Source organism: Chionomys nivalis, chromosome 1 (assembly GCF_950005125.1).
Source record: "Chionomys nivalis chromosome 1, mChiNiv1.1, whole genome shotgun sequence".
NCBI lineage: Eukaryota > Metazoa > Chordata > Mammalia > Rodentia > Cricetidae > Chionomys > Chionomys nivalis.
Window position 1 is genome coordinate 44,619,089 of NC_080086.1, and position 17,814 is coordinate 44,636,902.

At 37.6% G+C, this 17,814-nt stretch overlaps 1 protein-coding gene across 3 annotated transcripts in view; it reads right to left on the reverse strand.

The window, feature by feature from the left end:
- The window catches only part of LOC130871170 (contactin-4), a 1,056,779-nt gene that overhangs the window by 787,990 nt on the left and 250,975 nt on the right, over positions 1–17,814 (reverse strand). For all 3 annotated transcript variants that reach the window (XM_057764481.1, XM_057764498.1, XM_057764473.1), the window contains exon 3: positions 15,386–15,441. The gene's annotated coding sequence lies outside the window, so the exon portion shown is untranslated. The remainder of the gene's footprint in view (positions 1–15,385; positions 15,442–17,814) is intronic.

The following is a 17,814-nucleotide window of genomic DNA, read 5'->3' on the forward strand; positions in this document are numbered from 1 at the left end:
GAATTCTCAACAGAAGAAAGTCAAATGGCCAAAAGACACCTAAGGTCATGCTCAACCTCCTTAGCGATAAGGGAAATGCAAATTAAAACAACTTTGAGATACCATCTTACACCTGTCAGAATGGCTAAAATCAAGAACACCAATGATAGCCTTTGCTGGAGAGGTTGTGGAGAAAGAGGCACACTCATTCATTGCTGGTGGGAATGCAAACTTGTGCAACCACTTTGGAAATCAGGGTGGCGATTTCTCAGGAAATTTGGGATCAACCTACCCCAAGATCCAGTAATCCCACTATTGGGAATATACCCAAGAGATGCCACATCAAATGACAAAAGTATCTGTTCAACTATGTTCATTGCAGCATTGTTTGTAATAGCCAAAACCTGGAAACAACCTAGATGCCCTTCAATGGAGGAATGGATGAAGAAAGTGTGGAATATATACATATTAGAGTACTACTCAGCAGTAAAAAACAATGACTTCTCGAATTTTGCGTGCAAATGGATGGAAATAGAAAACACTATCCTGAGTGAGGTATCCCAGACTCAAAAAGAGGAACATGGGATGTACTCACTCATAATCGGTTTCTAGCCATAAAATAAAAGACATTAAGCATATAATGTGTGATCCTATAGAAGCTAAATAAGAAAGTGAACCCAAAGAAAATCATATAGTCATCCGCATGGAGAGGGGGAAGTAGACAAGATTCCAGGGCAAAAACTGGGAACTTGCGGGTGAGGTGGCATGGGGCAAAGGGGAAATGGGATGAGAAATATGAGAAGGGGAGGATGGGAGGAGCTCGGAGGATTGGGATGGTTGGGATATAGGAAGGATGGATACGGGAGCAGCGAAGTATATATCCTATCTAAGGGAGCCATCTTAGGGTTGGCAAGAGACTTGACTCTTGAGGGGTTCGCAGGTGTCCAGGAATATGTCCCCAGCTGGTACCTTGGGCAACTAAGGAGAGGGAACCTGAAATGACCCTATCCTATACTGATGAATATCTTGCATATCACCTTAGAACCTTCATCTAGGGATGGATCGAGGTAGAGACAGAGTCTCAATTTGGAGCAACGGTCTGAGCTCTTAAGGTCTAAATGAGGAGCAGAAGGAGGGAGAACATGAGCAAAAAATCAGGACCACGAGGGATGCACCCACCCACTGTGACAGCGGAACTGATTTATTGGGAGCCCACCAAGGCCAGCTGGTCTGGGACTGCATAAGCATGGGTTGATTCCGGACTCTCTGAGCATGGCGGTCAATGAAGACTGATGAGAAGCCAAGGACAATGGCACTAGGTTTCGATCCTAATACATGAACTGGCTTTGTGGGAGCTTAGCCTGTTTGGACGCTCACCTTTCTGGACGTAGATAGAAGGACCTTGGTCTTCCCGCAGGGCAGGGAATTTGGACTGCTCTTCAGTATCGAGAGGGAGGGGGAATGGAGTGGGGGGATGAGAAGAGGAGTGGGGATAGGGGGAGGGAAGTGGGGGGAGGGCAATATTTGGGAGGAGGGGAGGGAAATGGGGAGCAGGTGGAAATTTTAATTAAAAAAGAATAAAAATAAATAAATAAGTAAAAAAAAAAAAAAAGATTGTCCTATCTAGATTTCCTTAGTTCTGAGAACAGAATATATTTATTTGAGGTGCCAACTATGGTTTCTTATGTTACAGATGGACAATTTGTATTCAGTTTTAGGTTTTTTTTCTAACATGGCATAACAGATTGATATCAAAGCAGAGAGAAAATAAGAGATATGATATTCATTCATGCTTTTCTTCCCATTAGTTTATAAAGAAAGATGTGTCAGAAGAGCACAGTCAATAATGCAATTTCAAAACATTTTCTGATGTATTAAGGAGTTGATGTTCAGATCTTCTGGTTTTCAAAGCGTATTGGACTTAGCTAATGTACATCAGTAAGCATGTAAAAATAAAATATGAGTCCCTGATTGTACAGCCATGTCTTCCAAATTGGAGCATTCCCTCCTGGAGAGAGGAAAGCAACTCATGCAAGTTGGAAGACTCAGGAAGCTCAGAAAGTTACACAATCTACAAGGCCCTGTACAGGTTATATAAGTAGTAATGATAACTGGGGAAAAGAGCATATTCCCAAGTAATACCTGTTGGTTATAAAGGGAGCTCTGAAAATGCAGCTTTTTTGAGTTACCACATATGTTAGAGTAGTCTTTTCACTGATGGAGTTGCTTTTGAGTTATTTATGTTACTGTCAGTAACCCCTCATTCTTGTTCCCACAAGAAATTCCAATAAATTTGTTAGTTCTCTTAGTCACATTTGGGTAATTTCATTGTTTTGGTCTGCCTTTGGTTGCCTATCTAGAGAGAAAAGACTTTTGTGCCTATCTCCTCAATGAAAATTACACGACAACAGAACTAGATTTATTGATTTATTCATTTATTTAATGTGCTGAGTATCAAACCTAGGACCTCATGCATGCTAGGCAATTCTTATGACACTGAGTTACACCCTCAGCTTCCAAAAATAGTGTTTTTTTTTTGAAAAAAAAACTTTTCTGCCTCCTCCTCGCCTCCCATTTCCCTCCCCCTCCTCCCGCCCCTTTCCCCCTCCCCCACTCCTCTTCTCCTCCCTCTCCAGCCCCAAGAGCAGTCAGGGTTCCCTGCCCTGTGGAAAGACCAAGGTCCTCCCCACTCCATCCAGGTCTAGGAAGGTGAACATCCAAACTGTCTAGGCTCCCACAAAACCAGAACATGAAGTAGGATCAAAACCCCGTGCCATTGTCCTTTGCCTCTCGTCAGCTCTCATTGTCCACCATGTTCAGAGAGTCTGGTTTTATCCCATGCTTTTTCAGTCACAGTCCAGCTGGCCTTGGTGAGCTCCCAATAGATCAGACCCACTGTCTCAGTGGGTGGGTGCACCCCTCGTGGTCCTGCCTTCCTTGCTCATGTTCTCCCTCCTTCTGCTCCTCGTTAGGACCTTGGGAGCTCAGTCCGGTGCTCCAGTGTGGGCCTCTGTCTCTATCTCCATCCATCGCTAGATGAAGGTTCTATGGTGATATGCAAGATATTCATCAGTATGGCTATAGGATAGGGTCATTTCAGGTTCCCTATCCTCAGCTGACCAAGGAAATAACTGGGGACACTGCCCTGGCACCAGGTAGCCACTCCAGGTTCAAGTCTCTTGCCAACCCTTAGGTGGCTCCCTTAACTAAGATATGTGCTTCCCTGCTCACCTATACAACCTTCCTTTATCTCCAATCATCCTGTTTCCCCAAGTTCCCCCATCCTCTCCTTCACACTTTTCTCTCCCCATCTCCCCTTGCTCAACCTCCTTAGTGATCAGAGAAATGCAAATCAAAACAACTTTGAGATATCATCTTACACCTGTCAGAATGGCTAAAATCAAAAACACCAAGGATAGCCTTTGCTGGAGAGGTTGTGGAAAAAGGGGTACTCTCATCCATTGCTGGTGGGAATGCAAACTTGTGCAACCACTTTGGAAATCAGTGTGGCGGTTTCTCAGGAAATTTGGGATCAACCTACCCCTGGACCCAGCAATACCACTCTTGGGAATACACCCAAGAGATGCCCTATCATATGACAAAAGCATTTGTTCAACTATGTTCATAGCAGCATTATTTGTAACAGGCAGAACCTGGAAGCAACCTAGATGTTCTTCAATGGAAGAATGGTTGAAGAAAGTGTGGAATATATATACATTAGAGTACTATTCTGTGGTAAAAAACAATGACTTCTCGAATTTTGCATGCCAATGGATGGAAATAGAAAATACTATCCTGAGTGAGGTAACCCAGACCCCAAAAGAACATCATGGGATGTACTCACTCATAATTGGTTTCTAGCCGTGGATAGGGGCCACTGAGTCTATAATTTGTGATCCTAAAGAAGCTAAATAAGAGGGTGAGCCCAAGGAAAAACATATAGTTATCCTCCTGGCTATGGGAAGTAGACAAGATTGTCGGCCAAAAATAATTTTTAAAAAATCTTTTAAATGCTAAAATTAAACAAAGCAATGATGAAATTGACACAAGACAACTATAAATTCCAAGTCTGAGCAGTGTGATTCAGTCTGTGTCCTAGTAGGTTAAGAACATACTAGTCCTTGATATATGACTAAGAAATGGTGGTCCAGAGTATTAGCATCTAAACAGATGGAGGAGAAATATCCTTGGCAGACAAGGGAAGAGAATAGGCATGACTTCTTGTATTAACTTTTGATCTATAAAACAAACTAGGAAAGTTATACAATAGCCAAAGGAAGAAGTATATTAGATTCTCGTGATTCAAAGTGCCATAAGTGGGGAATCCAAAAGTTTGGGGTCAAGCATGAATATATGGACATTTGATCTAATCATTAAATACGAATGAGAGGCAATAGATTAACACAAAGTAGGCTGAACACTTTAGAACTTAACTCATTAATAAAAGAAAAATTATATTTTGATTAATGTTTACATAGCACTGGAAGAACAGAAGGGGATAACTATGCATCAAATGAGCACATAATATAAAATTACAAATTGTATGTGGGGACAAACTGCTACATAAATAGACAAATGCCATAGTAAAAGGACAGGTACCATCTGCATGAAAATAATGATCAAAGATTAATGAACTTAGCTAGAAATTAATTATAGAGAAAGACAAAAGAAAATAACAAATTATTAATAAAACAGATAATGCTTTAAAGGAAAATAAAATCTACAAACTAAGATAAAATTCTAAAACCTAGAACCTTAAAATAATGATAGATTGTAACTTAGACAATGGAAGATTAGGGTAGATATTCAGTGCTTTCACAAATACTATGGTCTTCTTTCATTTCCAGGCATATGTTTAGAAAATACTTGCCATCTTTGGAATCATGAATTTGCAGGTTCTTAAAGGAATTTCAACAAAGATTTCATGAGTTGATTTCAGAAAGAAGTTGTTAGATTCAATTCACAATTTCCTAATTACTGTGACTAAGCAAAGATGGAACATTCTCTGATTATGACAAATGAGAAACAAACCCTAAGCAAATACAGAAGGCAAACCTGCATATCAACTTTATTGGTTAAATAACATGGACTATAAAAGAAACAAACAAACAAACAAACAAATAAATAAATAAATAAAATTCCCATTGTTCTGAAAGCACTTGAAATGCTTGGTAATGCAGCAAACAATACATTAAGATCAACATGAAAAATGACATTTGTGAAGAAACAATTAAGATATTGAAAGATCTGAAGTGTTTACCTACTATGCAAAATTGACATAAAATAATAATGATCATAAAATACATAAAAGTTTGGGATAAGGATAATTTTTGGTTCAAAATATATATAATGAGACATTCAGAAAATGAAAACAGAAGAAAACAGTGTAAGAATCAATATTTATATAAGGTACAAGTTTTTCTAAAACTTAAAAAAAAGATGTTCTCAGACAGAAAAGTGGAGTACCACTAGATATATGTATATTTCAACATATCATAAAAAGAAGCAGACCTCATTCTTACAGAGAAGAATCCCAAAAGCTAATGGATGGAAAGGGTAGATCATACACTGGTGAGGGAGAATTGTCTGTATTCTGTCAATCATGTTCTAAATAAATGCTGATTGGCCAGGCAGGAATTATAGGCAGGTCAACCAGACAGGAAGTAGAGGCAGGGTGATGAGAACAGGAGAATTCTGGGAAGAAGGAAGCTCCTCCTGCAGTCCAGCCCAGACAACCAAAGAAGCAACATGTGACAGGCCTAGCTGAAAACAGTACTGAGCCACATGGCTAACATAGATAAGAACAATGGCTTAATATAAGCTTCAAAAGCTAATAAGTAGCCTGAGCTAATGGGCCAATCAATTTTGTAATTTATGGAGATCTCTGTGTGATTTTCTTTGAGGCTAAACAGCTGCAGGAACCAGCCAGGCCCTCATGTTACAGAATGGTGCCCACATGATAACTGCATCCTCAGAAAGCCTGAGAAAGCTTAGGAAACAATAGAGTAAAGAATGTTTTCTTGGTAGCAGCAATTTCTCAGGTCTGCTCTCCTTGCTAGAGGCAAATGCTCTCATTTAAAAGAGGCTTCCTGGCTCAGCTTTAGCTGAAAAAACCCTGCAGCTCTTTAGGAGGTCCTGCCACGAAACACTTGAATAGTGTTGATAATAAGGTAACCTCATGTTTTTCGGTTTTCAGCTGTATCAGGAAAAAAGCTATGCGGTTTTAAAATGCTGGCTTTCTGGGCTGTCCTGCCAGAACAAACTCTGACTTTTTCAGGCAGGCAGTCTGACTGACTGTGGTCTGTGAGCAGAATGCTGTAGCTTGCTTGCTGGCAGGGACTTTGAAAGGCCATAGAGTTGTGGTGGTAAACATGGCTACAGCCGGTACCTCCACCATGAGGCTGGAAAACTAAGGAATGGGCTGCATCTAGCCGTCAAAGCCACGGTTTTAATCCTTTTCATAAAGACTCATGTGGTCAGAAGAAGAGATATACAGTAAAGAGAGATTCAAAGACAAAGAAAATCTAAATGGTTTACAGTGTGTTAAAAAATACATGCAGGCTTAAAAGAAAAAAGGTTAAAGTTCTTTAAAAAAAAACGAGAGTACTTGGGTGTGGTGGTACACACTTTAATCCCAACACTTGGGAGGCAGAGGTAGATTGACTTCTGAGACTTCAAGGGGCAGAGGTAGATTGACCTCTGTGACTTCAAGGTGTGGCAGGACACACCTTTAATCCCAATGTCTGGGAGGCAGAGACACACAGATCTCTTAGAGTTCAAGGACAGCCTGGTCTACAGAGTTATTCCAGGACAAAGATATACAGAGAACTTGTGTCAAAAAGTCAAAGTAAAAATAAAAGAAATAAAGGTTAAAATAAAGTCACATAAAGATGAAAAATACACAGAGAATCTTGATACTGTATGTTATTATGCTCTCTTTGAATTGTTTGAATGTTGAGGAAGTAGAAACAGCTGCTAAAAGATATTTGCTTATAAATGGTGCTAAATTAATCCAAGACAGGTATTTTGAAAATACCTTGACTTCAAAATTGAAGTCAAAAGGTATGTTACTTTGGAGAAGAGATTTTGCTTTTGTTTCCACAGAAAATGAGAGGCTATGGATTCATTCTGAGTTAAGAAAAGTCCCATTTGATCAAGTAATACTACCTGAGAAATCTCCGGCAGGAACAGAAGGCCCAGATGTCTGAGATCTTCTTCCAGAACAGGTTCAAGACTGCTGCCTGATATGATCAAGCCTCACAGGATACTCCAGTCAGGACTTTATCATAACTTTAATTTTCTTTAGGTCCCCATAAGATTATCAGTGCCCTGCAAAGAGCCTGAAGTAGCTTGAAATACTATGCCCACATTCCCCCCAAAATGGGCTTTGGATATTTTCCTTTGTTAAAAAATAAAAGAAAAGAAAAAAAGGGTTAAATGGTGCAGGTGAATTGTCTGTATTCTGTCAATCATGTTCTAAATAAATGCTGATTGGCCAGGCAGGAAGTATAGGCAGGTCAACCAGATAGGAAGTAGAGGCGGGGCAATGAGAACAGGAGAATTCTGGGAAGAAGGAATCTCTTCCCGCAATCCAGCCCAGACAACCAAAAAAGCAACATGTGACATGCCCAGCTGAAAAAGGTACTGAGCCACATGACTAACATAGATAAGAACAATGGCTTAATATAAGCTACAAAAGCTAATAAGTAGCCTGAGCTAATGGGCCAACCAATTTTGTAATTTATGGAGATCTCTGTGTGATTTTCTTTGGGGCTAAACAGCTGCAGAAACCTGGCAGGCCCTCATGTAATAATACATGAAAACACAATTTTGACAAATAACACACCTCATTTTCTGCACTAACAAAGGGTAGAATACAATGAAGCAATATCTTCAATATATTGAGTAGAAAATTAGTACCACATAGAAATTCCTAAACTATCTTAACATTATCCAAAAATAATGACAATGGTCATATTCAATGATAAACAGTACAGAAGGGTTACTTTTAATAGCATGCACTGAAATAAATAATTAATAGGTATTTTGAACAAAAACAACTGAAATTCAGCTGAGCATGGTGTCATATACCTTTAATCCAACCCTCAGGAAGCAGAAACAAGTGAATTTCTGAGGTCAAGGCCAGCTTGGTCTACAGAGTAAGTTCTAGGACAACCAGTACTACACAGAGATACCCTGCCCCCACCCCCCCCAAAAAATCAAAAGAACAAAAAACAACAAACCAACCAAACAGAAAAGCCAAAAATAATGCACCCAAAAACTGAAACTCAAAGAAAGCACATTATTAAAAACAATTAAACATAATCTGGGAAATGCATAGGAAAATCAAGGCAATGAAACATTCATTAACTAGAAAAGAAAGCTGAACAAAAAAGCTATTTATTCAGTGATAACTTTGAATATTGAGGAGTTTTGTAGCTAAATATAGTGATGTTTCATTCACGGTCTAACAAATAAAGCTTGGCTGAAGGTCAGAGTGCAAAGCTAGCCACACTAGTCAGCCATACAATCAGGCAATCATGGCACATACATTTAATCACAGCAGCCACACTAGTGAACCATAGAGGCCAGGCAGCAGTGGTGCATGCCTTTGACACCAACACTAGAGAGGAATATAAAATGGGATGAGACAAAAAACAGCTATCTTTTCAGACTGAAGATTTCATAGAGGTAAGAGCTCTCTTTGTGGCTTGGCTACTTTGCTTTTCTGATCTTCAGCATGAATCCCATTATCTGTCTCTGGATTTTTATTCTTTATGCTACAGCTACAAGTTTGTAGATCATATTAGGAAACACTGCTAAAATGGTTCTATTAAGATGAAATTGTGAGGATGGCTACTGTCTTGAGTCAACACAAGCTAGAGTTCCCTGAAAAGAGGGAACCTCAAATAAGAAAATTCCTCCATAAAATAAAGCTATAAGGCATTTTTTTTTAATTAGTGATCAATGAGAGACGGCCCAGGCCACTGTGGCTGTTATCCTTCATGTACTGGGGGTTCTGGGCTTTATAAAATAGCAGGCTGAGCAGGCATTGGGGACCTAGCCAGTAAGTAGCACCCTCCATGGACTCTGCATCAGTTTCTGCCTCCAGGTTCCAGTCCTATTTGATTCCCTGCCCTGACTTCCTTAGGTAATGAATGGAGATATAAAAGTATAAGCAGAATAAACCCTTCCCTCCCCAACTTGCTTTTGGTCAGCAATACCCCTCCAATTCTGAGACCTCTGCTGCCCTCTAGGTTGGCTCACACAGATATATGCACACACTTGCATGTGGACTGATACACATACACAAATAAGCAAAATGAATCTTTTAAATTTAGAATCATTGGGCAGTGGTAGCACATACCTTTTAATCTCAGCACACTGGAGGAAGAGGCAAGCAGATCTATGTGAGTTCGAGGACAGCCTGGTCTACAGAGTTCAAGGACAGGCTCCAAAGCTACACAGAGAAACCTTGCCTCAAGAAATCAAAAAAGAAAAATAATTAGAATCATTGAGAAGAAATGAGTCACACAATAACAAAAAAACATTAATTTATCATATTAAAAAATGGTTGAAGTCCACTCATGGTAAGTTGTAAATCAAAAGTCAGATTAGTTCATAGCAATGCACAACAATAACTCTGTTTACTATTGCATTCTATTGACATTTTTTTTTTCATTTTTCGAGACAGGGTTTCTCTGAAGTTTTTGGTGCCTGTCCTGGAACTAGCTCTCATAGACCAGGCTGGCCTCAAACTCTCAGAGATCTGCCTGCCTCTGCCTTCCGAGTGCTGGGATTAAAGGCATGTGCCACCACTGCCCGGCTTCTATTGACATTTTAAAAGAGAAAATAATTGCCATTATTTTAATTTTATTTGTATGCTATCTCTTTCTTCCAAATAATATCATGCTCAACCTTCCAGGGAACTTAGCTATTTTATTTCTCATGACATCATCAATCTTATTATAGATTCTAGTATACTGACTTTATGAAGATCACTGTAGAGAAAACCCGTAATCCAAAGTCTCCTAATATTCTTTCAAAGCAACATAGCATCGTCCTTCTTATTATCTATAAGGAAAAGTATAAAACAGAAACTTGACCAAGTGACACAATCCAACTGTTTATTTTTTGTGACTATGATTAACAATTTCTACTCATTATTTGTGATATTTTTATATGCACCTTGGAATACATATATGCAATATAGTGCAGATCAACACTTTATGGATTTTTTCAACTTTATTTCTAAAGACAAAATATTTTTTTAAAAAATATTTAAACTATTTCCTGAAAGGAAAATTTATAAATAATAACAACAAAAATCCACAATGGCTCATTTCTTAGCAGGGCAATGGTGGCATACACCTTTAATTCCAGTACTCAAAAGTCAGAGGTAAATTGTTTTCTGAGTTTGAGACCAACTTGGTCTACAGAGTGAGTTACAGGATAGACAGGGCCACACAGAGAAACTGTCTCTCAGAAAACATACAACAGCAATAACAGCAACATAAAACAATAGACTAGGGAATATTGCACATTATGAGACAGTGACTTGTTTTCTTATTGGAATCAGCCTAAATTGCATTAGTTAGAACAAGCACAGAAACACAAGGCCATGGGGATGTGTTTTCTGAGTTTTAACATACTCTCATGGTATGTTAATGTATCTCTCAGCACAGGTAACCTTGCCTCTACTAGGGAAGGCTCTGGTAGCTATGAAGAGAAAAACAGAAGGAATACAAATTCTGCTTCTTGTTAAATATCTCTCTGCTATATCAAAATCCCTCAGGGGCTGATTAAATTCATTAAGTGCCAACAGAAATTCTAGCCATTCTTTTCTTTCTGGCCAAGATGCCAGTAAGAGAAAAACCAACAGAGAAATAGTCGAACTGCCAAGAATCTAATGGTATAACCTAATATTTACAACCAAATAATACTAATTATAAAAGTATTCATTACAGAGGGCCTGGCATCACAGCAAGCCTTTAGGATTCATGGTTCCCAAACCTACAAAAGCACTATTGTTATTATTATTTTATAGTTTCAGGGTAACTAAGACTAGAATCAGCAACTGGTGAAGCATTTGAACTATGATTTTATCATTCATAAACTTTATATGAAGCCACAGATCCTGACAATCAACAATTGGATTTGCTTTCTGGCTTTGGAGGATAGGCAGTTCAGAACACTCAGCAAGCTAGTCTGTACTGATTTGAAAGAATTTGTTGATTATATTATAGATTTTCTGCATCTTTATAGCTGAAGATAAAATTTGTCTATCTAAAATATACATTGTATATTTTCTTAATGATATGATGTGGAATAATGTTATTGTATACGACAAAGATTTGTCACTCATCTTGTTTTAATAAAATGCTGATTGGTCATTAGCCAAGCAGGAAGTACAGGCGGGTGACCAGACTAGGAGAATTCTGGAAAGAGGAAAGACAGAGAGTCAGTCACCAGCCAGCCAGAGAGGGAGCAAGATGAGAATGCCTTACTGAGAAAACATACCAAGCCACAAGGCTAAGGAAAGACTAGAATTATGGTTTAAGTCATAAGAGCTAGTTAGTAATACACCTCAGAAATAGACCAGACAGTATATAATCAATATAATCATCTGTGTTTTTATTTGCTACTGAATGACTGTGGAACAATGTGGGACAGAAAATTCCATCTACAAAGGATGCCCAGCATTCAGCAACTATATCCACATAAAACCTGAGAGAACTTGGGAAGGGATTCTAGATACAGAAGAACAGAGTTAAGCATGGCTTCTTGGCAGCAGCATTTTCTTAGGTAGGCTCTGTTTGCTAGAGGAAAGCAGAAGCATGGCTTCTTTAAGAGAGGCTTCTTGACTCAGCTTCACCAGCAAAAGTTTTACAACTCTTTTAAAAGGCCCTGCCACCAAATACTTTAATGGTGTTTATGAGCAGTCAGTGGCATGCTTCTAGATAGTGGCATGGACCTAGAAACTCCACAGACTTGTGGCAATAAATGTGGCTCCTGTCTGTACCTCTGCCAAGAAGCTAGACTCTCAGAGGGTTAAGAAATCGGGAGGAGCTATCTGCCAAAGTCATTGTTTTAATCCGAATTATGCTGTTTAGCAGATTAAAGGCTCATGTGCTCAGAAAAAAAAATAGAGATGTAGTAAAGACAGATCCATATGGCAAAAAATCCTCTAAATTGTTTACAGTGTTTTAAATATATACATAAGGCTTGGAAGTGTAAAGAAAAAGGATAGAGAAAGTTCTTAAAATAAAAAGAAAGTAGCTGGCCATGGTGGTGCACACCTTTAATCCCAGCACTTGGGAGGCAGAGGCTGGAGGATCTTTAAGAATTCAAGGCCAGTCTAGTCTACAAAATTAGATCCAGTACAGCCAAAGATACACAGAGAAACCTTGTCTCAAAGAAACAGAAATTAAAAATAAAAATAAAAGAAATAGAGTTTAAAAAGCCATGTAAATATGGAAAATAAACATAGAATCTGGATACTATATGGTATTGTGTTTTCTTTGTTTGACTGCTGAGGAAAGAGCAACAGCTGCTAAAAGACATTTGATTATAAATTCTTAGGGATTAATCCAACCTATATATTTTGAAAATGCCTTGACTTCAAAATTTAAGTCAATATATATGTTACTTAGGAGAAAAGGTTTTGCTTTTGTTTCCACAGGAAATGTGAGGTTGTGAATTTATTCTGGGTTAAGGAAAATAAGGTTTGATCAAGGAAAACCCCTTGAAAAATCTGCAATAGGACTGGATGTCCAAGATCATCCAATATTTTAGAGAACCTCTTTTACAGTTTCCTCTGAGTTCTACATTCAGAACAGCTTCAAGACTGCTGACTGAGATGATTCAGACTCACTGAATACTCCAGTCAGGACTTGACTATAAACCTAAATTATCTTTGGGTCCTTATAAGATTATAAATGCCCCCAATAAGCACGAAGTAGACTAGAAAACTACACCCACATTCCCCAAAATGGGTTATGGATGTTTATTCAACATGTTGGTTACAAGTTGTTATGGATAATGGTCAGGAAAAAAAAGCTAAACAAAGGAGATTATATTCAGGGTGTTGTTTTGAAAAGAAAATAAAGGAAAAATTCTGAGGGATAATGCTCTTGTACACTTTAAATATTTTTCACTCATATTGGCTTAATAAAATGATGATTGGCCAGTAGTCAGGCAGGAAGTAGAGGTAGGGTGACTAGACTAGAATTCTGAGAAGAAGAAAGGCAGAGAGTCAGTCACCAGCCAGTGAAGAGGAAGCAAGATACAAGTGCCTTACTGAGAAAAGGTACCAAGCCACATGGCTAACCATAGACAAGGTTTTTAGGTTAATTTAAATTTTAAGACCTAGTTAGTAATAAGCCTGGTAATAGGCCAAATGGTATGTAATTAATATTAAATCTCTGTGTATCTGTTTGGAACTGAACTGCTGTGGGACCAGGCAGGACAAAAATTTTGTATACACTGATATAGTTTGTATACCATAAAATTCACTTTTCAGGAACATTTCAGTGTCTTTAAGAGTCCCTACCAGGTTATGTAATCATTACTACTATCTAATTCAGAATATTTTAATCAGTACCAAACAGAAACCTTGCCATAATGAAAGGCCAGGGCTTTCTCAGTCCCCTTGTTTCTAGAAACTATTAAATAACTGTCTTTATATTGCTTACTTCTCCAGACATTTACTATAAATGAAGCCATATATTAACTGATTCTTTGATAAGGCTTTTTATTTACCATATATTCAAGGTATACCTATTCTGTAACATAGTTAGCAGTTTATTTCATATTGCATTTTGATTGTTGATGTAGCTTTATAAAAGGTGAACTTATCTATAGTGTTCCAAAGAGGAACATTGTAAGCTGCCTCTGTTTCTCTAGGTATAGGCCTGCCTACATTTGTAATATTGCTGAGCCAAGCTGACATGACAGAAACAATATTTCCATCTTAAATTTTTAAGATGGAAAACTGGTGTCAGAGCAGATAACTGAGGTTATCTTCTCAGATACTGGAGCAAGGATTTAAGTTCACCTCTGTGAACAGAAGACAATAATGAATTTGCACTCAGCTGATGGATATTACAGTGAGACAGACGCCATACCGCTCCTCTCCAGGGCAGATGCGATGAAGCTCCAGCCGAAGATGGACGTACACTAGTATCCTTTCCTGTAAGCCACTACTTCGTGGTGCTATACAGATTATTAGAAATGGGTTAGCAAGATGTAAAAGTTAGCCAGTAAGAGGCTAGAAATAATGGGCCAAGCAGTGTTTAAATGAATACAATTTGTATGTTGTTATTTCGGGTAAAGGTAACCATGCAGGAGCCAGGCAGGATGAAAAACAGGCCAGCCCACAGCTCCTTCTACATTACAGGGAGAACTAAATGGTCTATTTGATCACTGCATCTCAGATCTTTGTTTCACCAGTGACACTTATAAACTGTTATGAACCCATATTCCATCTGTCTGTCTATCTGTGCATAGTAAGAATGCTAAGTTTGGGTGCTAAGTGAGGACATAGAGAGAGCGAAAAATAAAAGCTAGGTGATGGGAAGGCAGACAAATGGAGCACTCTTGACAGTGACTCACGCTTGCTCTCTTGGATTGCATGCCAAGAACAAAGCCATTCTGATTACTTTTAAGATAAGTTGGGCAATACTCCTTAATATGAGATACCCTTTTCTGAATGTTGCTTAAACAATTCAACTTTTCCTTTTTTTAAAATTATAAATTTAAAACATACAATTTTGCATCAAGAAATTGGTCTGGACTGTGCCATTGTCAAGCAATTCTGCAATCACCAGAGGCTAGGAAAAGGGAGGGCTCCTAAGGGTCTTTGTAGGCAGCATGATATAACAGGCACTTCAATTTGAACCTGTAACGTGTAGAACTACGTCACCTCCTTACATCACTTTGATGAACAGAAGATATTTTGCTTGTTTTGGGTATGCTTTTCATCAAAAAATAAAATACAAGCACTGTTAACACTGAGTCTATTTATGCTTTATCATGTAAGATACAACCTTCCAGACATACATGTTTCTGGGACTTAATATTTGTCTTGTAAAACGAGTGGCAAAACAATTTTACTATATTCCAAATAATTTTCTACAATGTACAATTCTAGTGTTTTTGAACTGTCAAAGTAATCTGACAACCACAAAGTCTACCTCCAGAGGGATGGGAATGGTCTCTGTTGCACCATTCCCACATTAATTTATGTAACTTCACTAACTTAATTAACTATAGCATTTAGAAAAGCACGTAAGAGAAGCTCATAGCATCTCTTGGAAATGGCTTATTCTCCATGTTTCCATAGAAACTAAGGATACTAAGAAAGAAGAAGTACAGATAAGGAAACCTTCCCTTGTGGGGAGCTTACCTTTCAGGGCAACTCTGAGAGCCACATGCTGTGGAGTTATTATGTGTCAATAATCCCTACGATAAAAACAGAAGGTACAAGTTAACACACTGTTCAAAATAGGATTGTACATAGTTCATGTTTATTATATTTTCCCCATCTAAAATTAAATTAGGAGGAAATGAAAATTAGATACAGCTGGTTTGCACTTAGAGACTTCATCCTCCGGTGTGTCTTAGTAACCCAATATCTTGACCTGTCAGTTCAACATTCTTCATGTCAGTTGAGTGGTGTTTGAAGCCGGTAATATTTTCTATTTTGTGCTATTTGGAGCCAATGAAATAGTTATAGATAATGTGTAAGAAAGAGCATTCGACGACTTTAAAAATATTAGAACTCAAATACTAAGCTGTGTCTTGTCCAGCATTTTGTTTGTTTTCGGTAAATGTGTAAGTGAAATATGGAGATAAAATAACCTCAAAAAAAATCACTCTTCATTAATTAAGGCATGTCTTATCTCAAAATCTCCAAGTTAAACTTCAATTGTGAAAGGAGATTTGATGGAGGTGGGTCTTGTATTAATCTGTTGCTTTCAAAGGAGGTTTACCATAGATCATTAAATTCCTGAAGAACTCCCTTTATACCTACCTTCCAAAGAAGCTACATCTTTATATACAAACGTGTGCTGTACACCCTAATCTACTTTCTAGCCAAAACACTTCAGTTCTAAGTAAAGTGATTATGCTGACTGTTTCATTTACTGTAATTGATATTAAACACATGTATACATATAATACATTATATATATGCATATATATGTAATACTATTTTCTATTAAAAGAGGGTGTAGCCACTCAAAAATACCTTCAGATTATGAAGGCTAAGGAGAAAACTCTCTGCTATTATTAAGTCCAATAGAGTTGATCATAGTAAATCAAGCAAACCTATTCTTGTATATGACTTCTTCTAGAACTAGATAAGCTTTTGATACTTGTAACCCGCTGTACAATCAGGAGCATATACAGAGAAAGTGTAGTATAACATAGAAAGGAACATAATACCTACAGGCTAGTCATTCAACCAATCAGATGACTTCAGTTTAACTAGTTAGCTTACAATTTATCTAATTCTCCCTGCAGCCTCAAGCAATCTTCAGTGAAACAACATTGATTACGCGGGGGGTGGCGTCACAGGGGTGGATTTACCATAGGTCCTCCATTCCAATATGTGTCCTTGTACAAAATATTACTTAACCCAACTGGATACTGACATATTTAAGTATATTATAATTAATTGAGATAAAAACAATGCATTTTATAAATTGACTATAAATATGTCATCAATTAAATGGATAGTTTCTCCTACTAGTTTGCAATATAATTTATTTCTGAACTTAACACTTTTCTAAGAAAATAAGAATCAAAACCTTGCTCCTGATACTTTTAATACATGCAGAGTGTAACATTATCCCTACTCTTTTCTACAGATTTCAATTTATAACATTACACATATGATTATGCCACATATAACAAAATGTTACTTATGGAATAGGAAAAAATCTCATATATTCAAGTTAGCTGAATCCCAAGTACATCGCCATCTGTTATATTTCAATATGGTCAGTCACCAGCTGTATGAGTTGTCTACAAATATTCAGTATTTAATTGAAATTTGATTTAATCTTCTTACACTAAGGATAGCCTCTAATATGGCCCTAAAGCTCTACATTGTTTACAGCTTCAGAACCATTTCAACTATTGGAACTGTGAACTAATAACAGAAGTATCACTTATAATCTCAAAATCCCTACACACATTGGCCAAAATTATTTTAAGAATTACTAAAGACGTCACATTTACATATATACATGTACATATTTACATATATACACATATACATTTATAGAAACGAAACCAAAGTGGGGAATAAATTTATCCTATCTGGTAAAAATAAATACTTAAAAAGTTGAAGTATGTTTATATTAAAATATTCTCTTTAAATGTCTGGATTCTTGGATAAGTTATTAACATGATATAGTAATTCAGTTATTTATTAACCATGAGATCTTTCACAATTCTTTGGTGATAAAACCCCCAATTTTATCTATGCATGAGTCAGAGTTACATAATAACCCCGAAGGAATTACTTCTGTGTTGTAGAAGGTGCACAGCTGCTAGAACAGCTGCCTTTCATGGAGAAGCCCTAGGGTTCAGGCAGAAATATTTAAGTCTGGCATAGTAATGCATGTCTCTAATACAGGTTTTTTGGAGGGGAAAATAAGAGGGTGAGAAGTTCAAGATCATCTTTAGCTATAATTATCTGAGGTCAGCTTGGGAAACATAAGACCCTATTTTAAAACAAAGCAACAACAAAGCAGGACTATTTTAATTCTCAGTTCAGTCACTAAGCAGGACCAGTCAAGTTAGGCATGCAGTGAACACTAGTCTATT